The sequence below is a fragment of the Prionailurus viverrinus genome, chromosome D1 (assembly GCF_022837055.1).
Source record: "Prionailurus viverrinus isolate Anna chromosome D1, UM_Priviv_1.0, whole genome shotgun sequence".
In the NCBI taxonomy this organism is placed as follows: Eukaryota; Metazoa; Chordata; class Mammalia; order Carnivora; family Felidae; genus Prionailurus; species Prionailurus viverrinus.
This window is the reverse complement of record NC_062570.1, coordinates 20,037,165-20,061,890: the sequence shown is the minus strand read 5'-3', so window position 1 is coordinate 20,061,890 and position 24,726 is coordinate 20,037,165. Positions and strand designations below refer to the sequence as shown.

Below are 24,726 nucleotides of genomic sequence, written 5' to 3'. Positions count from 1 at the left end.
CATTAGACCATGGGTGGTGACATAATAAAACACATTGCTTTCTGCCTCTGTTGTAAGTCTCCCTAGGATCCAGACAATAGCTTTCCTCCCCCCAAAATCGAAGACTTTTTGCACAGAGACACAAGTGGTATGCTCGTAGTATAAAACGAACTTTATAGTTCATTCTTGGGAGCTGACTAACTGTGGGACTATGGACAAGTTAATTATCTGAAGAATAATTTTCCCAGTCTCTTAGGTGGGGATAACAGCACCCACCTTGCAATGATAAATATTGGTATCAGATCCTGTATCTGAAGAGTTCAGCACGGCGTCCGGCATCTACTAGGCACTCAAAAATAACACCTGCACGTACACCTCTCCATGGTATCTAACGATCTTCGCAATTTTCCCAGAATAAGTGTAAGTTCTGCACTAATGGGAATATTTCAAGACGGGGCATCGGAAGACGCGGATTCGTTCTCTGCTAAAAACATCCTCAAACCATCTAGCATGGTCTCGAGGAGTGTACGGGATTTGGGGCAAAAGGAAAGCTTTCTAGACACGGCCACAAGAAAAGGCGCGGAGGGGAAATCGGCCAGTGATGTGGAACTATTGTCACGGGAAGTCTACAGGAGAAGGGGACACAACCCAGGAGGCAGGGGACTTTAGGTCAGCTCAGGAGAGAAGTTGGAAGTCCCTGAGAGGCTCTGAGCATCAGTGGGGGGGCAGTCTTCACTCACTTATCCAAGGCAGACCTAGGCGGAGGGTGGGGGGTGGTCAATGATCATCATGCACTGGGGAGAGTCTGGCCAGGGTTCCCCCTTTTCCTCTAAGATCCTAAGTTACTGGTGCTCCCTGTGGGGCTGCAGAGACCCACTCCTCTCTCTCTCTCTGCCTGTGGTACTTCCCAAGAGAATGGGATCAAAGTTTCAAAAGTTCAACGCACTGCACCTGTTGAACCATAGTTATTCCCCCAAGAAACCGGATCAGAAGTTGCCTCTGTTTTGTTCAAGGACACACAGCCAGCCAGGGACACACCGATCCCAGAGACAGACTGAATGTATCATGAATGTTATAGTAACACTTGGCCCCGCCCCCTGCCTATAATAGGTGCTCGGTAAACACGGCGGTGATTTCTATTTTTATGACCAGCTCCCTCTCCAGAACGTCACCATTTCTGCATGTTTTCATATGCGCTTCCTCCCCTAAGACATACCTGCGAATGGAGTGTGGGTTAGTGCCCTATCTAGCTGCTTGGCTCGGTTTCACATTTAAGGCGGCAAGTCTCTTGTGTTCAGTCCAGAAGGTTCTGTTTTTAGGTTACGGGTTCTATAGAAAACCACGGAAATCAGGCACCCCTGGAGGGGGAGTGTCTGTTGTGTAGAGTCTCTGAGTCCCTGCAGAGGAGAGTCCAGCCGGTTGAAAGCAAAGGTGTCCAGCGGATAAAAGAGGGTGTGTCCCTGGGGGGCACTGGGGAAGGCGGGAGGTTAATCCAGAGCCATGGGCGGCCCCCGGACGCCTGTCAGGCTGGCAGCCCAGGCAGAAGTGCTTGGAGACGTGCGGAAGGCAGGATGTGCCCAGGAAAAGGATGGCACTTACTGATAAAAATGATGGGTAGCCCCAACGCCATGGTAATAGAGAAGCTTTTAAGACTTTTATGTAATCGTTCATGGATCCTCTAACAGCCCTGAGAAACAGGCCGATCATCACTGGTTTTGTTTTTGTTTTGTTTTTTAAGTTTATTTTTTGAGAAAGGGAGAGAGAGAATCCCAAGCAGGCTCCATGCTGTCAGCAGAGAGCCCGACGTGGGGCTCGATCCCACGAACCGTGAGGTCATGACCTGAGCCGAAATCAAGGGTCGGACGTTCAACCGACTGAGCCACCCGGTGCCCCGTTATTTTCGTTCACAGAAGAGGAGAAGGAGACGACGGAGAGGGGAAAGGATGTGTTCAGCTCACACAGGAGCGTAGGGTGGAGCTGTGACTGAGACCCTGGCTCCTCCTCCTAGTCTGGAGCTCGGAGGTCACCAGGACCTCAGGGGGTGAAGGAACAGGGCGGGTCTGGGCTCCAGCAATTGGCAAGTGGGATTTCAAACGCAGAGAGGGGGCAGCGCCTTCCCTCACTACCAACCCCCCCCCCCCCATATCTGGGTGAAACAGATGAAAACGAGGAGTCGTTTCGGGTTGCTGGGCTCATTTTTTCTCCTCCCGTTCCCACTACCTGTCTCCCCGAGCCCCTGGGATCAGCTAAACATACTTAAACACGGGTGGTTTTTAACACTTCTGAAATGGTTTCAGCTCAAAGCTACATAAGAGGCTCTGACTCAACACTGGTGGGTCAGGGGAAAGCACACAGACCAGACCCAGCCATTGTCATTGTCACCGTTCTGTGCCTCTCCACACGAGTGGCGTACTAGCTAACAGGTACTGAGCGTGTACGAGGAACCAGGCACTTTACTACACGTTGTAAATAGAAATGGTCTCCCTGGGTCCTTACTCAACCCTGTGAGGCTGGTGCCATCGTATCCCTCACTGAGCAGGTGGGGAAAGCGAGGCTTAGCGGGATTATGGAACTTGGTCCGGGTCCCTCTGCCGAAAAAAGGAAGGCGTGGCACTCAAGTGTGTGCTCAGCCACCGGGCCACTTGTCCCCCCGAGCGGATGGATGTCAGCACCAGCAGTGGCCTCTGTTTCTGGATCACGGTGAGGGGAAACACAGTGACAGTCTTCCACGGGAACTTTCTCTAAAACCCAACTCCTGACGGTTCACGCGTTTGCTCATTCAATGAAACGTTCCTTCAACAAGCACGTACTGTGGCAAGCTCTGGCACTGGGTTCGGGGCTGTGAACATCAGAATAGGAAAACATGGCCCATGCCCATCAGGGAGCTTGTCATAGGACCACTTCAGCAAATGGATGGAGGGGCGCCTGGGTGGCTGTCAGTTAAATGCTCGACTTCGGCTCAGGTCCTGATCTTGCGGTTTGTGGGTTCGAGCCCCGTGTCAGGTTCTGTGCTGACAGCTCAGCATCTGGAGGCTGCTTCGAATTCTGCCTCTCTCTCTCTCTCTCTCTGTGCCCCTCCCCGACTTGTAGGCTCCCTCTCTGCCTCAAAAATAAATACATAAATATTTTTTACAAACCCAAAGGGATGGGTATTTGGACAGAGAAGGAAGCGAACATTAATGGAGTACCTATTATATGCTGTGCAATTTACAGGTTATCGTACTTAATTCCTGAAGCCAGTTCGGCGAGGTGGATATTACTGCCTCCATCTTATACATGATGAAGCTATGGTGTAGAAAGATTAAGAACACTGTTGAAGGCCTACAGGTAGTGACAGTTCCGGGATCAAAACAGGTCTTATTTAATTTTTTATAAGAACATAATATTTAATTTCTTTCACAGACTGCTTCCTCATGGGTACTTAGGCTAACACTAAGTGAATTGCTATATGCTAAACGTTCACATTTCCTGGAAGAAAGAAGCCATACATGTTGTCAGTTAGTGGCAGAGGCAGGGCTGGGAATCGTCAGGACAGAAGATCCAAAATATAGTTATCAAGAACAGGGACTCTGGGGGCGCCTGGGTGGCGCAGTCGGTTAAGCGTCCGACTTCAGCCAGGTCACGATCTCGCGGTCCGTGAGTTCGAGCCCCGCGTCGGGCTCTGGGCTGATGGCTCAGAGCCTGGAACCTGTTCCCGATTCTGTGTCTCCCTCTCTCTCTGCCCCTCCCCCGTTCATGCTCTGTCTCTCTCTGTCCCAAAAATAAATAAACATTGAAAAAAAAATTAAAAAAAAAAAAGAATAGGGACTCTGATTTTGATTATTTAATTTTTTCCCCCCAAATACCTTACCTGCATCCACAGGGTATGATACTGACACTTGTTTATGAAATAAATGATCATACCTATAATTACAATTGCCAATTGGCACACATGCATCGGGGCGACAGTCAGTTAAGCGTCCGACTTCGGCTCAGGTCATGATCTAACGGTCCGTGAGTTTGAGCCCCGTGTCGGGCTCCGGGCTGACAGCTCGGAGCCTGGAGCCTGCTTCGGATTCTGTGTCTCCCTCTCGCTCTGCTCCCCTCCCCTGCTCACACTGTCTCTTTTTTGTCTATTTTTATCCTTCAAAAATAAACAAACATCAGGAAAAAAACGGGGGTCCAATCAGTCTTATCAACTATTAAGTTATTTCATAGTGATGGCATCTAACCTTGTCCTGCAAGATGCCGATTAATTACTGGTTCACGGTTGCCCAGCACATGCGCAGCCCAACCTGAACTCCCCTCTGACTTCACTTGAGCTTTGTTTCCAACAAATTCCCATTTAGTGAGGTCAGAACAGGGGTTATTTTCAGACTCACGTGCCTGTCTGCACCCCGCCTATCCGCCCCTTGTCTCTCCCTCCACTGAACGGGGTCAGTTTCATTTATTTTTTTTTTTCAACGTTTTTTTTTTAATTTATTTTTGGGACAGAGAGAGACAGAGCATGAACTGGGGAGGGTCAGAGAGAGAGGGAGACACAGAATCGGAAACAGGCTCCAGGCTCCAAGCCATCAGCCCAGAGCCCGACGCGGGGCTCGAACTCACAGACCGCGAGATCGTGACCTGGCTGAAGTCGGACGCTTAACCGACTGCGCCACCCAGGCGCCCCCGGGGTCAGTTTCAAAAGGAGGGTATGTGGGGAAACAACAGTGAGTCCAGGATTTGAAGAATTCAGCTGAGGGTCTTCTACCGGGAGGACGGATCGTTACCACAGGATTCTTGGGTGCGCTTTGAAGGAGAACGTAAGGCAAAGGGTGACCGCGGAGTCTCACGGGGGTCCCAAGCGCGCGAGAGCGAGCGCCAGTCTCTCCCAGGTCGAATCCCATTCTGCCGACCGCTTGTTTCAAGAGATTCGTGGAGACCAAAACGCAAGCCAGCAAAAGAAGCGGGCAGTCCCGGGGCTCTGAATGAGGCGAGGACCAATAAGTTCTATACGCGCCGTGAAGGCGCAAAGAGGGGACTCGGAGCTAAGTGGACTGGCTGCTGTAGACACCTGCCGCCATCCGGGATCCAACAGAAACCATCCCTGTCCGATTTTTAAAGATCTTCCTCTCCGAGAACACGTATAAACGCCTCACTGTGCACACCAAGCCCTCCACGGACTCTGCCTCACCCTCAAGCACTCGGTTCCCCGACTCTTGTCTCTTAAACCTTTCTCCTGTTTGTTCCTTTTCCTGCAAGGTCAACTCTACCATCGGGTACCTGGCTACTGCTTACTAACCCTTGACACTCCCCATAGGTTTTGTCCCCTGCAGGAAGCGGTCTTTGGCCTGGCCCCGAACGCCCCGTACGTAACTATATCATGGCACCTTCCGCATTCTACTTAAGCGTCTGCGTTTCCCCACGAACTGTGAGCTACTTGAAGCAGAGACCATTTTTTATTTTCTTTGTAGCCCAACAGCGGTCGTAGTATTTGGCACAGAGTATGTTTCAAATACATTTTGAAAAAACGTATTTATTTTTGGGAGAACGAGAGAAGAGAGTGAGCCGGGGAGGGGCAGAGGATCCAAAGGGGGTTCCACACTGCTAGCGACGAGCCCAATGTGGGGCTCGACCTCACGAACCGTGAGAGCATGACCTGAGCTGAAGTTGGACACTCAACCGACTGAGCCACCCAGGTACCCCTAAATACTTTTTTTTTTTTTTTAAGCAGGAACTTCATGAAGATGTTAAAGATATCGATATCCAGCGTGGTGGATGGGCTTTAAGCTGACACCCTAGCAATCACTGCCTTCTGGTATTTGCTCCCTTGTATAACCCCCTCCCACAGCGTGCGGATGAGACCCAAGGCCTGCCCCTGTCCCAAAGAATACGACAAAGGTGCCGGGTGCCATTCCTGTGACCCCATGACGATGCACATATAAGAATCCCCTTGGTTGCCTTGGGCTCCACGGTGAGGTCTGCCGCCCGGACCCTCCCCCTCCTCACCCAGGTCCCACTTCCCTCCTTGACTTCCTCCCCCCAGGTTGCCCCGGGCCCTACCTCAGCCCTCCACACACTACGACCTTTGAGAACAGCTCAGAACCACCCCTGATGTGAAGGCAGGGGAGCGTGCCAAGAGCCACACACACCCCTTTCCCTGGGTTCTAGGAATTAGACGCTGGAAATAAATGGTGTGCGGCGGGGGGGGGGGGGGGGGGGCACAAGGAAGGAAAAGAAGGGGGTGCGGGGAAAGACTGCGTGTCTGTCACTGGCCTGGGCACCTTTGCTCATGTGACAATACCTTCTCCGGCTTCAGGGCAGGTCTTTGAGGTTTTTGTTTTTTTTTTTTTAACATTTTATTTATTTTTGAGAGAGAGACAGAGCCCGACGCGGGGCTCGAACTCACGGACCGTGAGATCATGACCTGGATGCTCAACCGACCGAGCCACCCAGGCGCCCCGGAGGTATTTTTTAAAGCCAAGGAAGCTGAAGCTTGCGGAGGGAGGCAGATATCGTTACGACCACACAAGAGTCCAATCTAGTCACTGGCTCCCGTAACTGAGACACCGTCCGGAGTGTCTGAAGCACCAAGTACGCCTGACTCATCTGTGGGTTAACTAACTGCATGGGTTTCGAGGCCGCAAGCGCTGACGAATCTCTCACATGGTTCATTCTTCCTGCCACCTTCAAATGTCAGCCCAGGCTGCAGTCAGCCTCGAGCCGTCTTACGCCAACACACGGTATTGCTCTGGCCCAAATGCCAGGCTCGATTCCTTCCGTCCTAACCGACCGATGCTTTTCCTTAACCAGCTCGGGAATTGTGCAGGAACACCTGTCTCCTGCGTCCGGCGCCGTCCGTGGTGACAGGGAGAGGGGCACCGCAATGGCTGGTTACAGACGATTCCTCCAATTATCTCCAAACCTGGGAAACGGACAATCAAATGCAACCAGGGAGTAAAAAACCAAAAGCCGATTATCACGAAGTACCCACGTTCAGACCCGGGTTGCCGTTAAACCACAGATTTACAAAAGTGCTTTCTGGTCTGTTTTCTTTTTTCTAAATATAAATCCCATCTTAGAATCGTAGTGCCTTGAGCCTGAGTTGACAAAGGCTGAACTGACTGTCCCCAGCTCAGAAGAGGACCCTGGGAGGGAGAGATCAGGAGGTCAGGGTTGAGAACTACTTCGGCATCATCCAGCTGCGGAGGGCATGCCCTTCTCGGAGGAATGATCCTTGTTGACATTGTAGGCTCTTCCGAAGCTGGCTGGCAAAACCCCCTAGGTGCCAGACCATCACCATGAGCGGCCACACTCTCTAACCCTAGTTGCTTCCCCCCCCACCCCGACCCATAGCCCGATCCTCATTTGTCTTAAAAAAAAAATTATCAAATGTTCAGCCCCTTTCCACAGAAGGGTCAACTGATACCTAAAGTCATCTGCGTCTTTGATTTATTTTTAAATTATTTTTTAAATGTTTATTTTTGAGAGAGAGAGAGAAAGCACAAGCAGGGGAGGGGCAGAGAGAGAGGAAGACACAGAATCCAAAGCAGGCTCCAGGCTCTGAGCTGTCAGCACAGAGCCCGATGCAGGGCTCGAACTCAAAAACCATAAGATCGTGACCTGAGCCGAAGTCAGACGCCAAAACGACTGAGCCACCCAGGCGCCCGTATCTGAGTCTTGTGGACAAGGTGGAACTCAAGAAGCTAGGAGGGGAGAAGACGCTGCATTTTCCTTATGATTAGGTATTAAACTGTATGCACAGCGTTAGAAAGAAGCCCCAAATGGAGTCCCTTTTGCTAATTCCCACCAAGGCTTTCCTGACAGTTCCAGCCTCTCCCAGCAAGGAAGTTTTAAACCAGTCTGGAATGCCCTGATCAGCACTACTGAGGTAATCAGCCTGATGAGACCCCCTTCTCCTAAGGGAAGGTGACTTGGCCTTGAACAATCCTTTCTTTTCTTTTGCTAATAAACCCAGGCCCGCATCTGCCTAGAAACCCCTTTCAGTTTGTACAGCCCCTGGGTACTCCTCTCCACTGGCTGGATGGGACGCTGCCTGGTTCATGAATTGTTGAATAAATCTGATGAGATCTTTATTTTTTTTCATGTTGATTTAATTTTGAGAGAGAGAGAAAGAGAGAAAGAGACAGCACGAGCAGGGGAGGGGCAGAGAGAGAAGGAGACAGAATCCGAAGCAGGCTCCAGGCCCCGAACTGTCAGCACAGAGCCCCACGCGGGGCTCGAACTCACAAATCGCGAGATCGTGACCTGAGCCGAAGTCACTCAGGCACCCCATGATTAGATCTTTAACTTCACTCAGTGGAATGTTGTTTTCCAACAATGGCGATGTGCAGTTTGGGGTGACGGCGGGTATTAACTTCATTAAATACGCTTAAGAGCTTTGGGGCTTTGCTGGAGATGTTCCCTGTTGGACTGGGAAGGGGGCGACATTGTGCCGTCTTCCCCATTTTTATAGAGCAGGGGACTGAGGCTTAGAGAAGAAACATGACTTCCTTAAGGTCATGGGGAGTTGGTGCAGAGCTTAACGTAGAGCCCAGGACTTACATATCCTTGTCATGTACCCCTCCCTCCACCACAACCTAGATCTTCTTCCCCCCACTTCTGGACGGTGCAGCCCTCGGGCGGGGAAGGACGGAGGTCAGCTAAAATTAGGGTCCTAGCTCTGTCACCAGTGTGCCCCCGAGCAAGTCCCCTGACTCTCCAGAGACTGTGGAAAAATGCAAAGAGACTTAGATGGATTGGGGGGGGGGGCCCTTCCAGTTCTAACAGCCTGTGTGTGCTGTGGATACTCTTTTTCTAGCCACCGGGAGAGGAAGCCGGGCTCTGTGCTTAACCGTACCAGGCAGGGGCACCTGGGTGGCTCAGTCGGTTAAGTGGCAGACTTCGGCCAGGGTCATGAGTTCGAGCCCTGCGTCAGGCTCTGAGCTCAGAGCCTGGACCCTGCCTCGGGTTCTGGGTCTCTCTCTCTCTCTCTCTGCCCCCGCCCTGCTTGCGTTCCCTCTCTCAACAATAAATAAGATTAAAAACAATTTTTGAAACCTCACCTTACCAGGCACAAAGGATAAAGGGGTAAAGCCGAGATGCCGGGTACGGGGCCGATGACGAGAGGTGGCCTGACCGTGAGGGGTGGCCTGCGAGGGAGGGAGGGTGCAGGTCCCGAGAGAGTCCTCGGTGGGAACTGACACCAGAAACCGAAGCCGGAGTCGCACCTACAACAGCCAATGCGACTGTAAAGCAGCCACACAGCAGCCACCTTAAAGTGCTCTCCTCTCTTGAGGTGGCAGCCCCAAGCCCCACTCTGCTTTGTCCCACCCCGGAGGCACCGTCTACTCTCCCCAAGCCCCTCAGGCTCGGTCTGACCCCTTCCGCTGCTTGCCCGTAGGCGACACTGGCCGGGTTCCCCTAATTCCTGTTCTGTGTTCAGCGGTTAAGACCCAAAGAGAATGATTCTTCAGGAAAGTGAGGTGCTATTTTTAGTTTATCAGCAAGGCAATTTCCTTAGGAAGAGAGGAAGCTTCTGGAGTGGCAGCGACATGCTCGAGGGACAGGCTCCACTATCCCCAGAGAAAGGCTTCTTCCCCTTGGACTTCGCTTTTCTCAGCAGTTGAGCGCGCGGTTGGAATCCCCCCTCACTACCGTGTGTAAAACCGTCCCTCGAGAACGGGGGACATGCTTACCACCAGCCACATGTTACCTGCCACTAAAACTTCAGTTCCTGGCCACACTAGCCACGTTGCAAGTGCCCGTGGATGCCATGTTGGCAGTGCAGACGTGAACATTCTCATCATCACAGAACATTTGACTCCAGGATGTAAGCTCCGCCGAGGCCAGGGACTTGGCCTTGGTCATTTCCGGATCTCAAGTACCTAGGCAGTGCCGGGCACATAACTAGCACTCAACCTGTTGCATGCATACATTGAATTCATGGATAAGCAGGTTGGAAGAAGGTACCATTGGGCTAGGAATTCAAAATTACACAGCAGATTTCTAAGAGACTCTGCCTGCTCCCAGCGTTCCTTCTCTAAGAGGTTTCTGAGCGCCCATCGGTGCTCCCCAAGGAAGGACAGGAACACCACCACCGCTAAGAGAAGACGCAGTCAAATGTAATAGAAGAGGCAGAGGACGGGGAAAGGCAAGACCCAGGCTCTAGTCCAGATTGCATTCAGAAGGGCGAGTGGGGGAGAGTCAACCCCCTTGAGTCTCAGTCTCTTCAGCTATAAAAGGGGACTAATAATACTGTCTCCCAGGATTTGTTTGTAGGAAGGAACGATAGAACAGAAAGTGCTAGGGGAACTGTAAAGAGTTGGATGTTTGTATTATTAACCTTGACCTCAAGTTGCCTTTGAGCCTCATTGCCACGGCCTTTAAGAGTATTTGCCTTCTCCGAATGCCACCCCCCACCCCCGCCCCGCCTGGGGATCATTACTTCACCCCAACTAGCTTTGTACGGTAGACTGTTTTTCCTTCAGTGGATTCCGTGGTCTAGTATACACATTTCAAATATCGTGTGTTTATAAGTAATAATTCATTCTTTTCCCCCTTTGTTGTACTTTAGAGCTTGTTACAGTTTCAGGAACATAAAATTGTAGTTAGTTGAGGCTTGACTCTAGAGACCGGGCTTTTTTGGGTTGTAGCAATTGGTCCCACCCTGGATCAAAGCTCTAGGACCCCCAATCTTCATCTAGAAGCTTCTCACACTGGTCTAGGAGGAGGGATAGCAACGGTGGCTGTCATGTGGAGCTCAGTGACTGAAGACGGTATTCTAGGGGAAAGCAGAGCGCTGTCATCAGGCAAGATCATCCCAGACGACGATCCCAGGCTCCCAAGCCACTGCAGAAGGCCTGGGTGTGTGGCCCCGGATTTCATCCCCTTCATAATAAATACCACCTCCCCAGGGGAGAGCCGGGATTATAGCCAGGCAGCCACTGCCTGTGTGAGGCCCACGCCAGCACAACAATTCTGGCTGAGTATAAACAGAGGGCCCAATTAAAACACCTAATTACAGGGCAGGCTGGAACCAGGAGGGGGACTTTGTTGGTGGCCCTGAAGCCTGACGACAGACAGGCTCCCGGCATCTCCCCGATCGGCCACAGCCTGAAATGAGCTTCCATGGGGACAGATGGACTGAAGGACAGAGAAGGCAGAGAAGGAGCTTCTTAGTTCCGAGGGCTGTGGAGAATATTCTGCCAAGGAGCATCTAGGCAGCTTCCTGGAAGACGCTCCTGAGTGCAAGAGAATTAGGATTTTACATTTTGGGGGACCCTGTTGCCTCATCTATAGAATGGAGTATCTAATTCACAGGATTACGAAGAAATAAATGCTGTCGGGAGTAACTTCGAAACTTTCTGCCCTTGGCTAAATGCTGCAATAGATTATATACTTTCCCCCAAAGCAGGGGGAGGAGGGGCAGCAATGTTGTGAACAGCAGTGGCCCAAAACCTGGGCACAAAATACAATCCCCCCACCAACCTGGGGGTGCTCGTCCCTCTTGTCAGGCACAGAAATACGGCCGTTCAGTCAACTCTACCTCAATCGTGGCATACAGTCAGTGCTTAATGTATGTCTTTCTCAGCACTACTCTATAAAATGGGTTTCTGCGCTTTCTTCCTAGGGTCTCAAAGCAGGTTTATACAGTTGTCTGTTAGTCCGACCTTCCTAAGAGGCTGACGAGAGGGACAGACATCTGTCTGTCTGATGGAGAATGGGGGGCTCTGTGTCCAAGTGACACGCCCCAGCCCCCCTAGAGCTGGGACGGGGACCGTAAAAGACAAGCATCAGGATCACCTCCTCTTGGACTCGCCCTCAAGGCGCTGTCGAAAGTGAACACTCCGGAAACGGAGAACTGAGTAACAAGCCCCAGGTAGAATTCGGATGGAGCCTGGGTTCTAAGCTTCTCTGGAATCATCTCACGGGGCTCTTTTGGCAAGGATGCTGCTTCTGCGCTATCAAAGGACGGATGGGTTGGGTCCCTCGCTCCATGGAGGGTGATACCATCGGTCTCACATACCACTGGCTGAGGGCAGGTCTTTGGGGCCTTCGAGGTTTAGGTGAAAGCCACAGCAACAATGGCGTGTGGCTGTAACTGAGGCTCTGTTGTGCCTGGGAGTGGAGAAAACACCTTGCCCCTGCCAACCAGCCTGAGCAGGAGGCCAGAAAGGGGGCCCTGCAAAGGAGCCCCATCTCAGCAGTGGGCATCCACCCTGGCAAGCGTGTTTCATCAGCAGACCGGCATTCTGACCGGGGGACGGGAGTCATACTAACAACTACGCTGAGCCCCAGGTCGTCAGAGGCTCTGGCTTTGAGCCCTGGCTCTGCTATTTAACCACGATTTGGGGGGAACCTCTTTGGGCCCTTCTATCTCATCCGTACAAGCAGAATGATAGCGAGGACTCCACGGAGCTCCTGTTACAGTGTAGAGACCGTGTGGCATAGGGGTCAGACCCCTGGCCTCGAGAGACAGACTTGGATTTGAACCCTGGCCCGCCACTTACTCGTTAAACTTCACTGCAGAGGGCTAACCTCTAGTCTTCCTGCCTGGCACCAGGGGATGGTAGTAATACATCAGAGCTGTCTGGAGGCTTTCACGGACGGTGCCTGGTACGCGGGGGGCACTCTGTAAAGTCTGGCCGTTAACGTTGCAGACCTAAGACGCAAAGCACAAATGCACATGCAAACGATCGTGGTTCTTTTCCAGGCTTTGGGCAAGCGTGGCCAACATGTGCAGCGCTTTGCAGAGCGTAAGTGCATAATGAGTATCTGCTCCGCGGTAATTACGGCAGCCTTAGCAGCAGCTTTGCTCTGGAATTCGGCTCGGAGATAAGTATCGTTTGCAGTTAACTACATTCCAGGCTGCCAGCCCTACAAATTAGACCGACTAAAGATATGCCGTGCATGATCGGGCTGCAGCCCAGGGGAGGGTTTCTGGTGACAGTGAAAGCCACAAGGGATCCGACCTCGGGATGGTCGATGTGTCAGCAAAGACTATTTGTCCCACAGGGAGGAGAAACATACCGCCGTGTGGAGCTGGGGCGTGCGCTGGGCGGGGACCACTCTGGGACCAGGAGGACACGCAGCTGTCCCAGGCTGTCCGGCAGCAAAGAAAGCCGAGGGCAACCCCTCCCTGCTCTCTTCCCCGTGTCTCCATCCCTCAGTGCCAGCCAAGAACTTGGCGGGTGGCAAACGGGGTGCGCAAGTGACCCAGGGACCGGGGACCCGTGGCGTGGGGCTGCTGAGAAAGGGGCGGTAGCTCCTCACCTCCAGCCATCCTCCGACCTGCAGGATGGGAGTTCAGAGCTACGCACGGCCTTCCGGAATGAGGATTTCATCAGCTGCCAACCACTGCGTGTGAACGCTCTACCTTCTCTTATTTGCCACGTGCATTCCTTCAAGCACATTCTTCCCCCCATCTCCGCGATCTGGGGACTCACTGAGCAGATACCCTCTTCCCAGTTAACATGAAAGCCGTCAGGAAGTGCTTCTCATGAGTCACTCCTCGCACAAAGCTCTCTACCTTCCTGTGTCATGCAATCCTTACAACAAACAGCTCAGGACGATCATCCCTTAGACAAGTGAGGAAACAGACGCTCAGGGATGCTAGGGAGCTCGGCCAAGCCAATAGGATTTTATTTTATTTTTTAAAGCCTATTTATTTTTGAGAGAGAGAAAGAAAACACGAGTGGGGGAAGGGAGAGACAAACAAGCAGACACACACACACACACACACACACACACACACACACACACACACAGAATCTGAAGCAGGCTCCAGGCTCTGAGCTGTCAGCACAGACCCTGACACGGGGCTGGAATTCACGAACCGTGAGATCATGACCTGAGCCGAAGTCGGACGCTCAACCGACCGAGCCACCCGGGTGCCCCTGTTGTTGTTTTTAAGTAAACCTCTATGCCCAACTCATGACCGGGGGGATCAAGAGTCCCATGCTCTACTGACTGAGCCAGCCAGGGGCTCCAGTAGGCGGCTTTTAAATTATAGAGTCGGGATTTGAACCCGGGCAGTTGGTCTGCGTCTCTGTCCGCTCCTGTGCTGTAAAGCCTAAGCCTGGCAGACTCCCTTTGTTCTTCCACACTGGGGAGTTCCAATGTTTTCATCACGTCTCTATAAAGAAACCTTTCTAACCTCTTGGTTGCCCCAGTGCCCTTCCCTGGACTTTCTCCAGCATTGGTTTTTATCTCTCAATGCGTAGGAGCCCAAACCACCCAGCTGCTGACCCTACTGTTTACACAGAGCTTGGCGATAGGTCATCTCACTTTGTTCTCCCAGCACTCCTGGTAGGGGCTCAGGCCAGCCAGGTCACAGAGCCAGGCTCAGCCCAGGACCCGTGCCGCCGGCACACCCTTCTCCCCTCCCAGCTAAGGCTGCTTCTAGGTGCCGGGCTCAGCACTGTCCCCCCAGGGTACCCTGCATGTCTAGAAGGAGAATAACATTCCCAAAGCTTACTGGCTGAGGTCCCAGGCCAATTCCACCCCTGAAGTCACTCTGGGTCCATTCATTCCTTCCTTCATTCATTCTATTCTCAGTGCATAAGCTCTCGCTTGGATGATTTTAGAGGTTCTCTTGGCTGCGGTTTTTGTGCCCCTGCTTTCCATTGTCCAATTACCAGCCCCCCTCCCCCACTACAGAGGCCACGACAATCTTCCTAAAATATTAACCTGGATCATGCCATGGTCTTGCTGACCCTGAGCTCCCACTGGCTTTACCTACCTCTCCCGCTGCTCCCCCCGCACCTGTTACCTTTCTACGACGCAGCCCTGCTTCAGCCACCGGAACCCCGTGGTTGCCCGAAATACCCTGAAGCCCTCTCTGTCGAACCTTTGTCCACTTGGCTTTTTCTAGTGGAACTGTCCATACCTCCTCTTTTCTGTCTAGTGAACTTAAAATTAATCGAATGGAGTGACTCCCAGGTCCCTGCTCTTTCTTGCCAATGCTAATCAGAGAGAGGCAGCATCTTGTATCTCAGATAAGCCCTGCCTAAATGCAGGGCCTTAAATTTGTTCGCACTGAAGCACGTCAAGTCCTATCTTAGGGGTTCCTCCAATGGTCTACCCCCCTGGCAGGGCACTTCCCCTCCAAAAGAGCTCTGAGTCATCTACAGATATGCAAGTTTCACTCCGAACTTCCTTTTCCAGATCATTCACAAATATGTTAAAGAAGCCCAGTCATGGGGATGAAAAGTACATCACAGGCAACAAAGTCGATAATGTTGTACGAACGTCGCGTATGGTGACAGACGGTAATTACTACATTTGTTGTGCCGAGCATAACGGACAGGGTTGTCCAATGATTATGTTGTACACCTGAAACTAACATGGCCCTGGATGTCAACTCTATTTCAAGTTTTTAAAAAAGGATAATCTTGGGGCACCTGGGTGGCTCAGTCGGTTGAGCGTCCCTCTGACTTCGGCTCAGGTCACGATCTCACAGTTCGTGGGTTCGAGCCCCGGGTCGGGCTCTGTGCTGACACCTCAGAGCCTGGAGCCTGCTTCGGATTCTGTGTCTCCCTCTCTCTCTCTCTCTCTCTCTCTCTCTCTCTCTGCCCCTCCCCCGCTCATGCTCGGTCTCTCTCTCTCTGTCAAAAATAAATAAACATAAAAAAAATTTTTTTTAAAAGGTGAGAGAGGGAACGTTCATTCATCCATTCATCTATCCCACATGTGTTAAGCATCTGAGAAGGACTGGGTTTTGTGCCAGGCTCTGGGAAATTCAGCGATAGAGAAGACATAATTCCTGGCCTCAAGGAGCTCAGGTGGCACTGAAGACAATCGCAGTGCTCAGTGATGCATCTACACGGTCATTTACAGATTAACTTTGCCCCCAGAGGGGGCAGGACTTGAACTGGGCCTTGATGGATGAGTGGAATCTGCCATCCAGACGAGAAGGGAGAAGGACACAGTGTGGGAAAGAGGGAAGGGGCTTGGAGGTCCAAGGTGGCCAACAGTGGGCTAGGGGAGGGGGCACGGGAGGAGAGAGGCACCTTACCCTTGTTCACGTTCTCACATGTTTGTTTCCAAAAGACTGTGTCAATAATATTACCTTAGTGATAACATTCAATATGAAAAGGCATATGGACTATGGCCTTCCCTCTGCCAGTAGCCAGAAAAAGCTAGAGCCTCAATTAGAAAACTAATGAAAGAAAAGGAATTTATTCTGTCATCCTACGCTAACAACACTGCCATATTTCCATACATAGTTGTGGGATCGCGATGGTATCCCCCCAGCGACTGTAAGCTCCCCGAGAGCAGAGACTTTGTAATGATCTGCATTGACTCTCAAGAGCCTTGACTTCCTGGTACATAGTAAGCACCCCATGAATACTTCCTGCTGGTTGCCAGGAACCAGCGTAGGTCCTTGGGGTAGAAAAAGAGACTTAGATGCACTGCCTGCCATCCAAGTGAAGGGCTGAGTCTGCTCTACTGTGTTCTAGTTCCTTAGGAAGCCAGTTTTGGACTGGTAAAGAAATTGTTTCTGTTTTACAGGTTGGGGAAAAAAAGACATTGGGGCGCTTGGGTGGCTCAGTCAGTTAAGCATCCGACTTCGGCTCAGGTCATGATCTCGCGGTCCGTGAGTTCGAGCCCCGCGTCGGGCTCTGTGCTGACCGCTCGGAGCCTGGCGCCTGCTTCGGATTCTGTGTCTCCCTCTCTCTGCCCCTCCCCTGCTTGTGCTCTGTCTCTCTCTCTCTCTCTCAAAAATAAATAAAATGTTAAAAAAATATTTAAAAAGCATGTCATATAAATAAATGAACAAATAAAAGGGAATAATGAAATAAAGTTGTTCTTAGACCTACAAAAGCTGAAAGAATTCATTGCCAGCATACCAGCAACTACAAGCAATGTTAAAGGTTGCAAAATAATTTTTTTTTTTTTTGCAAAATAATACTTTAGGTTATGTATGTAACTATTCTCATTGTCTCTTTAAATAATAGACTTTAAAAAATAATAATGTAGTTTGTACACAAATGTAAAATGCAGGGGGGCGCCTGGGTGGCTCAGTCGGTTAGGCATCTGACTTTGGCTCAGGTCATGATCTCACGGTTCATGAGTTTGAGCCCCGCACTGGGCTCTGTGTTGACAGCTCAGAGCCTGGAGCCTGCTTCGGATTCTGTGTCTCCCTCTCTCTCTGCCCCTCCCTCACTCAAGCTCTGTTTCTCCCTCTCAAAAAATAAATAAATGTAAAATAAAATAAAAAATAAAATAAAATAATAAAATAAAATAAATAAAAAGATCTTTCTACAAGCTAAGAGAGGAGTTCTCCAGTTGACAGGAAAGGCCCCAGCAGCCCTCCTGGGCAGGCTCACAGACACTGATCTCACAGCGTGCCTTCCTCTGGTTAGTCAGGCAGCCGGGTGTGCTGGGAGGGCAGGAGCACTGGCATCCCCTGTGGGGGCGAGCCCTCCGCCTCAGCTGCCTTCCCCAGGCGGTGCGACGCACCCATGCTCATACACACACACACACACACACACACACACACACACACACACACACACGCGCGCGCGCGCGCGCGCAGCCTGAGCTGTTAAAGTGACAGCACTCACATTTTCCATTTATTGGTGATTTCAAAACAGGAAGCCTCGGTGGGGAGCGGGGAGGAGTCGGCAAAGGGAGAGCTGCTGCAAAGGGGCCCAGGTGCATAGGCGGGACTCAGGCAGAGATGTTGCTGGCGCCGGTCTCCACGGACAGGAAAGGCCCCGGGCCCAGCCCAGCTCCTAAGCAGCATCGGTCTGGGGCCCGGCTGGGACTGTCCAGCGGGCCAGGCAGCAACAAAGACGCATCTCTCCCTGGGGCAGGGGTTTTCTGTGAGGAAGAAGGGAGCACCCTATGCCTTCCTGTCTGCCAACGCAGAGCCCCTTCTGAGGAAACCTCCTCGGGAGCCCTCCAGGACTGACTCCTGAGGGCCGCAGTCCCCGGCCCCTTAGGCCCTCCGCGACTTAACTGGGCCATGCCCCTTTGCAGTGGAATATTCTGTCTGATGCCCTGTCCCCACCCCACTCGAACATGCAATTCGCCAGGGTTTCCAGTCTCAGCTCCTTGCGGCACCTCGCGTTTTGCAAAGTTGTTTCATCACCAGCGTGTGCTTCTATCTTCAGGACAGCTCCCCGAGGTGGCAAACAGCACGCCCATGTTACAGAGGCGGAAGCTGGGAGCAAAGAGAGTAAGCCGCGTGTGCCGGCGTTCCAGAAGCAGACCTTCTGATCTCAGACTCTTCCTTTTCAAGGAAGTCCCAACTCCTATCTCCTACCTGGCTCTGAACCCAAGGTGTGTCTAAGATGGCCAGGGACGCCAGAACAGCCAGGGAGAAGAGTGAAGGTAAGAAGGGCTGAAAGGCGAGAGGGCATAAAGCGCACCCACGGGCTGGCGTGGCGAACAACCAGGCACAGCCTGGGCCGTGGGGGCACCAGCTTTACCCCGTCTCTCCTACGTCTATGTGCACCTAGAGCAAACCACACACGCACACACACACACACACACATCCTAGCTGGCCTGGCACCAGGAAGGGGGTAGGTCCACACACACACACACACACACACACACACACACACACACACACACACACAATCCTAGCTGGCCTGGCACCAGGAAGGGGGTAGGTCCATTTCCACAGTTTAATTGCCTGAGGAGCTTGGGGCTGATTTCCACAACTTACATTTCTGGAACTTTGCTTTCTCTGGCTCTCTGAGAGAAGGGGTTAAAAAAATCATCATTTCCCTCAGCAGTGACCTTGCAGAGGAAGCTGCATGCTGTGTTTCTGCCAGAGGGTGCTCTGGAGGGCAGAGGAGGGGTGTCCACAGGCTGTGGCCAGCCCAGGACAATAAAATCTGGTGATAGCATGACAGTGGCTGGAAGGAGACAGGAGGGGACAAAAAAAAAAAAAAAAAAAAGAGAGACCAGGCTGGATTTTTCCGCCAGGCTAGCGTTTCTGTCAGACCACAACCTCCTTTTCCTGGCGCCCTCCCCTTTCAGGTTTCACAGATTGAACAGCCGGGACCCATAAAAGGGGACATTGCGGGTCACAGGAAAAAGGATGGGTTAGACTCAGGGGAAGCCCTGGAATTTCCTTGCCTGGAGATCTTCAAGACTCAAATGAGAGTCTCCTGAACCCGGGAGGATTTCTTGCTCTTCTCCTTGGCCTCTTTCCCTTCCCCTGTCTGGAATGCTCTCCAAATCTCTTTCTCGAAGTCCCGCCCTTTTCTTAAAAGCCTCTCCTGACCCTTCCAGGCTTCAGGGCTCCCTGAGGCCAGAGACCATGACCCTAGAGCCTTGCTGACCGACAGTGAGAAAGCAGACGCCCGAGAGGACCCTGGGTCCCACCCAACTCTGAGGGTCTGTCATCACGGTCTTTGACGAGGGTGGGGAGCGCCTTCTCAAGGTTGTGCTCTCGCGTCTGACAGGAGAGGTTAAACTCCAGCTTGTGTGGGTGTCGAAAAGATCTGGGCCAGAGGGGAGGACGGTTGTCCTAGAAGAATTGGGTTGGGTCACACACCAAGGAATTGCTCAAGGCTGGTTTCGCCGGTCAGCAAAAGGGTCCAGGAAGCAGAACCCGTGGGAGGGAAAAGAAACTGGGCTGCTCACTCCAAAAGCCTGGCCACCCAAGTTCAGCAAGTTCACGTTCCTGGGGCCTTGTGGGAGGGAAGGGGAACAGCTGGGCTCCTTGCTATAGGTCTGTGCTTTTCCAAGCAAAGCGTCACGGAGCCTCATCATCCAAAGAGATCAACACGCCTACTGGGAGACTAACGAAGATCTCAAATCTGGAGTATTCGATTACTAACGCAGGTCCTGGGCACTGGGAGGTTGAAAAACCACCATACGAACGGAGTTAGATCTGAAAGCAAGGGGCTTGATCTCTCACCACACACATCAGCTGAACTGTGCCGTGAACCTGATGTTTGTTTATTAGTAAACAACCAGTACCAGTGTGCTATTTTTGTGGTCGATTTCTTTGTTTGGGTTCATTTCCTTTTTGAAACATTTCATGAATATATGTGTACCACAATCAGATTCATGATTCTTAAAATTCACTAGGAGGCAAAACACAAAACAAAACAAAACAAAACTCAGAGCATGAAAATATTCTATGAAGGGAGAGTAAATGGAACAGATTTTTTTTTTTTTCTGTGCAAGTTTCTTGTAGAAATCTGAATCCTGTCACTTTTCGTCCTTAAACTAACTGGAGGCTAAAGCCTATCTTTATTCCTTGATTTTTAATTGGAGAATACATTTGACCATTTTTAAGGTGAAAACAGTAAACGACTTAGAAGTACTTTTTTCTACCTCGTTGGGGTTTACTTTGGTGACTGAAAATCAAGGGTCTCAGGACGCTGTTTGCAAGTAAGTAGGAATCAAAATTTCTAAGAACAACAAGCTTTTAAGTTAGGTCTCTTATCCCAAACCTCCTGTCTCATTTACACAATTATCTCCCACTAAAACAGGGCTTATGCTGAAAACGTGCGTGGGGGCACCTGGATGGCTCAGTCGGTTAAGCGTCGGACTCTTGATTTCGGCTCAGGTCGTGATCTCACGGTTCGTGGGTTCGAGCCCCGCATGAGGCTCTGTGCTGACAACGTGGCGCCTGCATGGGATTCTCTCTCTCTCTCTCTCTCTCTCTCTCTCTGGCCCTCCCCACTCGCTCTCAAAATAAATAAAAGTAAACTTAAGCCAGTGTGTCTAAATAGGGTCCTATCTCACTTTAAAAGGAATGCAGTTACATTTTTATAAAAAAATAAACATGCAAAGATGAATCTACTAATGCCACATCTGGCCTCATCCCCCCAGAGGCATCACCCCCCACTCTGCCTTACACTTTGCTACCCCACTGCCCGCAGGAGCCAGCACCCAGCTCGCCTGCCACGATGCTTCAGAGTCCACAGGCCCTCGAGTAGGATGGTCTGTGTTCAGATCCTTGCCGTGTCATCGGGTGATTTCGGGCAAGTTACTCAAGCCCTCTAAGCATCGCTTAGCTCCCGTGTGAGATGGGGGCAGTCGTGGGACCTGCCTCTTCAGGTTGTTCTGGGCCTCAAACGAACTAAAACAAAGCACTTAGCACCCTGCCTGGCCCATACTGGACTCTCAGTGAACATTTTGTGGGCATTCTCATCCTGGAACAACAAATGATTCACGCTTCTCGGGGCCAAACGTCCTCTTTCAAATTACATGCTGGTTCCTCGAGAAAACAGGTCAGGAAAGCCCGTCCCCTTTTTCTTCACCTGGGAAAATGAGGCTCCCACATCAGGAGTCCATTCAAATATCAGCTTTGCTAAAGTATTTTCTTTAAAAAAGGAATACTTTAGCTTTGCTAAAGTATTTTCCTTAAAAAAGATTTTTTTTAAATGTTTATTTTTGAGAGAGACAGACAGACTGTGAATAGAGGAGGGGCAGAGAGAGAGGGAGACACAGAATCCAAAGCAGGCTCCAGGCTCCGAGCTGTCAGCCCAGAGCCCGATGCAGGGCTTGAACTCATGAAGAGTGAGATCATGACCCGAGCCAAAATCAGATGCTTAACCAAATGAGCCACCCAGGTGCCCCTGAAGTATTTTCTTGTAGCTGCCCATCCCCCACCCACTTTGAAGCTGGTCGGTAGCTCCTACTTAACTGAGCCATAATCGACCGAACCTATTATGTCTTTGGGTCTTGCTTTGCCACAAAATCTGGGACCATTTAGAACGCAGAACTGAACGTTGTTCCTCTTTGCACTATGGATGCCAAGCGCCCAAGCAGACACTCAATAAATATTTATTGAATGAATAAAACAAAATGGAATCAAATGACATCTGCATGGATGCCAGGATGTACAGAGCATATGGCTTTAGAGAAATGTAATCCATATTACATCTTTTCCAGAAACCAGTTATTTCGGGCTGGAAATGAATTTAACCAAACCAGATGTCGTGGAAGACAGGAGAAAAAGAGAAACTGGGAGAAAAGTGAGGGGAATGGTTTCAGGGTTTTGCTCTCTTTCCAGGAAGGATGTGTTCTCCATCTTGTAGGTAAATGCCTTCACAGCTTTATGGGAAAGGGCTACCCTTGAGCCACTGCCCAGCCCCAAACACAAGCATCCGTGCATCAAGACACATTGGTACAAAGCACATGAAACACATCAATCTTCCAAATCAGGGAGGGAGCGGGGATGACACATTAACCCTATTCTGGAAAGGAAACTTTTTGAAGACGAGATTGTTGTTTAATTTTAGTACCGCACAGAACCACAGGAAGCAAAACTAGCTCTCCTGAAAATCAGGCGAGAGCAAGGCCTTCGGGTACGCTACCAAGAGTGGGAGGGGAGGCAGGACGGGAATGGGAAGGACATTGACCGAAGAGTTCATTGTACGCTAACCCCCATCCTGGATACTTGACATAAAATATAATGCGCCAAAAAACCTTAGAGGTAGACAGTACCACCCCCACTCTCTTGATGGGGAAGCTGAGTCTGAGCCAGGTTAAATGACCGAGGCAAGGTCGCACGCTCCCAAGTGGTTTTTTGCTCTGTCTTAAAACTCTTCCGTCGACAATCACAGTGTGGATAGCTTTTCCCTAAATCCTTCTCCGCTAGAACCCATCCCTCCCTCCCTCTTCTGTTAATTTTCCTGAAACAAGGTGAGCTAAACGTATTCTTTTAAAACTGCCAGCGGCTCCCTTACATTCATAAAACAAAAACTCAAAGACGCCAACTCCATTCATGGTACATTCTTTATAGGCTCCGCTCCCTCCCGTAACTCGTCCTGCCTCTTCGCAGCCATCACACTTGACCGCGGTCCCCTTCCCGCCAGCTTCTTTGGCTCATGCCTGTCCAGTGTCGTTCCCTTTATCCCCACGAAAACCAATGCATCTTCTGCTGCACCTTCCCCTTCTTCCTCCCTGTGAACTCCTCCTCACACCCCAACGATCCGCCCCCACCCTCTATCTCACTTTCCTTCCTAGAAGCTACTGTAATCTGGCGCCTCGCCACTAAAACCGGCTCTAGAAACAGTGTGAAAAATAATGGCCCCCCTGTTTACTGAGCCTTTAGATGCTGATCTGAATACGGAACAATCACGCCCAAGTGTAGGCGAGGCTCCGTGTAAAATTCAGTGACTTGTCTAAGGTCACTCAGTAAGTAGCAGTGAGCATCTGGGTCACTAGGGTCTGGTCCACCGGGCTTTTGGCATTTCAGTCTCTCGTGACTTCTCATGAGCATTTCACGTCACTGACGCTCCCTTCACCGCTCTCTGTTTTTTACTGCCCTGACTCTACGCTTTTGGTTTTTCCTCGGATTTCCCTAGCTATACCTTCTCAGCTTCCTTTGTAAGCTCGACTCCTCTGCAGGCACTTTGGTTGCTGGTATTCCTCGAGAGACTCTGTGCGGTTTTCCTTTACACATTCTGTGCCTTCTCTGTAGGAGATCTGAGCCATTCGCTGGGCTAAAAGTCCCACCTCTCCATTCCAATGTTGCCCTAATCCCTAGGTACCATCATTTTCTCTTTCTTAACCTTTGGGCTTCCATCACATGTCCTGGAAGGTATAATCAGTACTTGAACATCTTGCTTGTACCGAAGCCTCGTGTATTCAAACACCAAACTCGCCTTGCCCCCTCCCAACCTGCTTCTTTCCAGATTCTTTTGGTTAATGCCACACCATCCACCCAACTTCCCAAGTTATAAGCTCCAGATCAACCTTGACTTCTCCGCCCTTGCTTCCTTCTCAGATGCAATTAATCGCTAAGTCCTGTCCGGGTCTGCCTCCGAAATCGCACACCTGTTCTCTCCAATCTGCTGTCCCCTCTCGGTGCTAACCCACCGTCACCCGTCTGACTACTGCAACGGTGTGTCTGTCCTAACAGATCTGTTCTTCCAGCTTTGCCCTGTGCAGTGTATTCTCCAGTTATGCAGTAATCTCACCACTCTTCTGCTTACGACCTCGATAGCTCCCTATACCCTTTGGGATAAATCTCCAGAACCTTAACCTGGTAAATAAGCCTGTGTGATCTATTCCGGCCCCTCCCGGCCTTCCTTCAGGCCACTCCCCCTGCTCTTATGTGCCATTCACATTAGATTTCTTTCAGTTCCTTGAACATGCCTCATTTTCCCACCACTGAGCAAGCGGACGCGTACTTCTCTCTTCGGGAACATTCCCCTACGCTGGTATCTCGACTCACCTGTCATGTCTCAGCTTAAACCTTCTGGGTTTGCTTTCCCTGATACCTCAGACTAATCTCTCCGTTGTTTATTCTCATGACAGCCCGTATTTCTCTTTTCCAGTATTCACCCTGCTTATAATTCCTTATTTAATGTTTTTTCTTCCTCCTTCTCATGTATATGTATTTGACTGCTCTTCTCAGTGCCTGAGACCTACATGGCATGTGATAGATGCTCAGTAAAAACGAACAGCCTGGTGCAAACCCCCGGTGTGAAATCCTCCCGAGTCCCCCCCCCCCCCCCCCGGCTTCTTCTATGCCCTCACAGCCCTTTGGTTTTCACTCAGCCTTGGTTAATATTTACTGTTTTACAGGTCTTCCTCCTCCATGAGTTTATTATGAGCTTCTTGAGGAAGAAGACCAGCTCTTCATCCTTCACGGTGCCAACGATGTTTGTTGAATTGAAGAAGAAAGAGCTAAAAGCCTAAGCCCTGTACAAGTCCCCAGACAAAAAGGTCAGAAACGTGGAAGGAGGCTGTGCTTTAGCAGATGTTAGCTTGTAACTGTCCACGTCAAACACTGGCCATACCAGTGAGATAAACAGAAATTAGGAAACACTCACGGCTCCCTCATCTTCCTCATGCCCA

General features: G+C 50.8%; 1 protein-coding gene and 1 long non-coding RNA gene across 3 annotated transcripts in view; one reads left to right on the top strand and one right to left on the bottom strand.

Moving 5' to 3' along the window:
* Window positions 1-24,726, bottom strand: part of UBASH3B (ubiquitin associated and SH3 domain containing B) — a 139,138-nt gene that overhangs the window by 43,835 nt on the left and 70,577 nt on the right. The gene's annotated exons all lie outside the window — the stretch shown is intronic.
* On the top strand, window positions 17,588-20,544 carry LOC125176237 (uncharacterized). The gene is made up of 3 exons (XR_007156181.1): window positions 17,588-18,282; window positions 20,207-20,301; window positions 20,403-20,544. It is a non-coding gene; the product is annotated as an uncharacterized LOC125176237 (long non-coding RNA).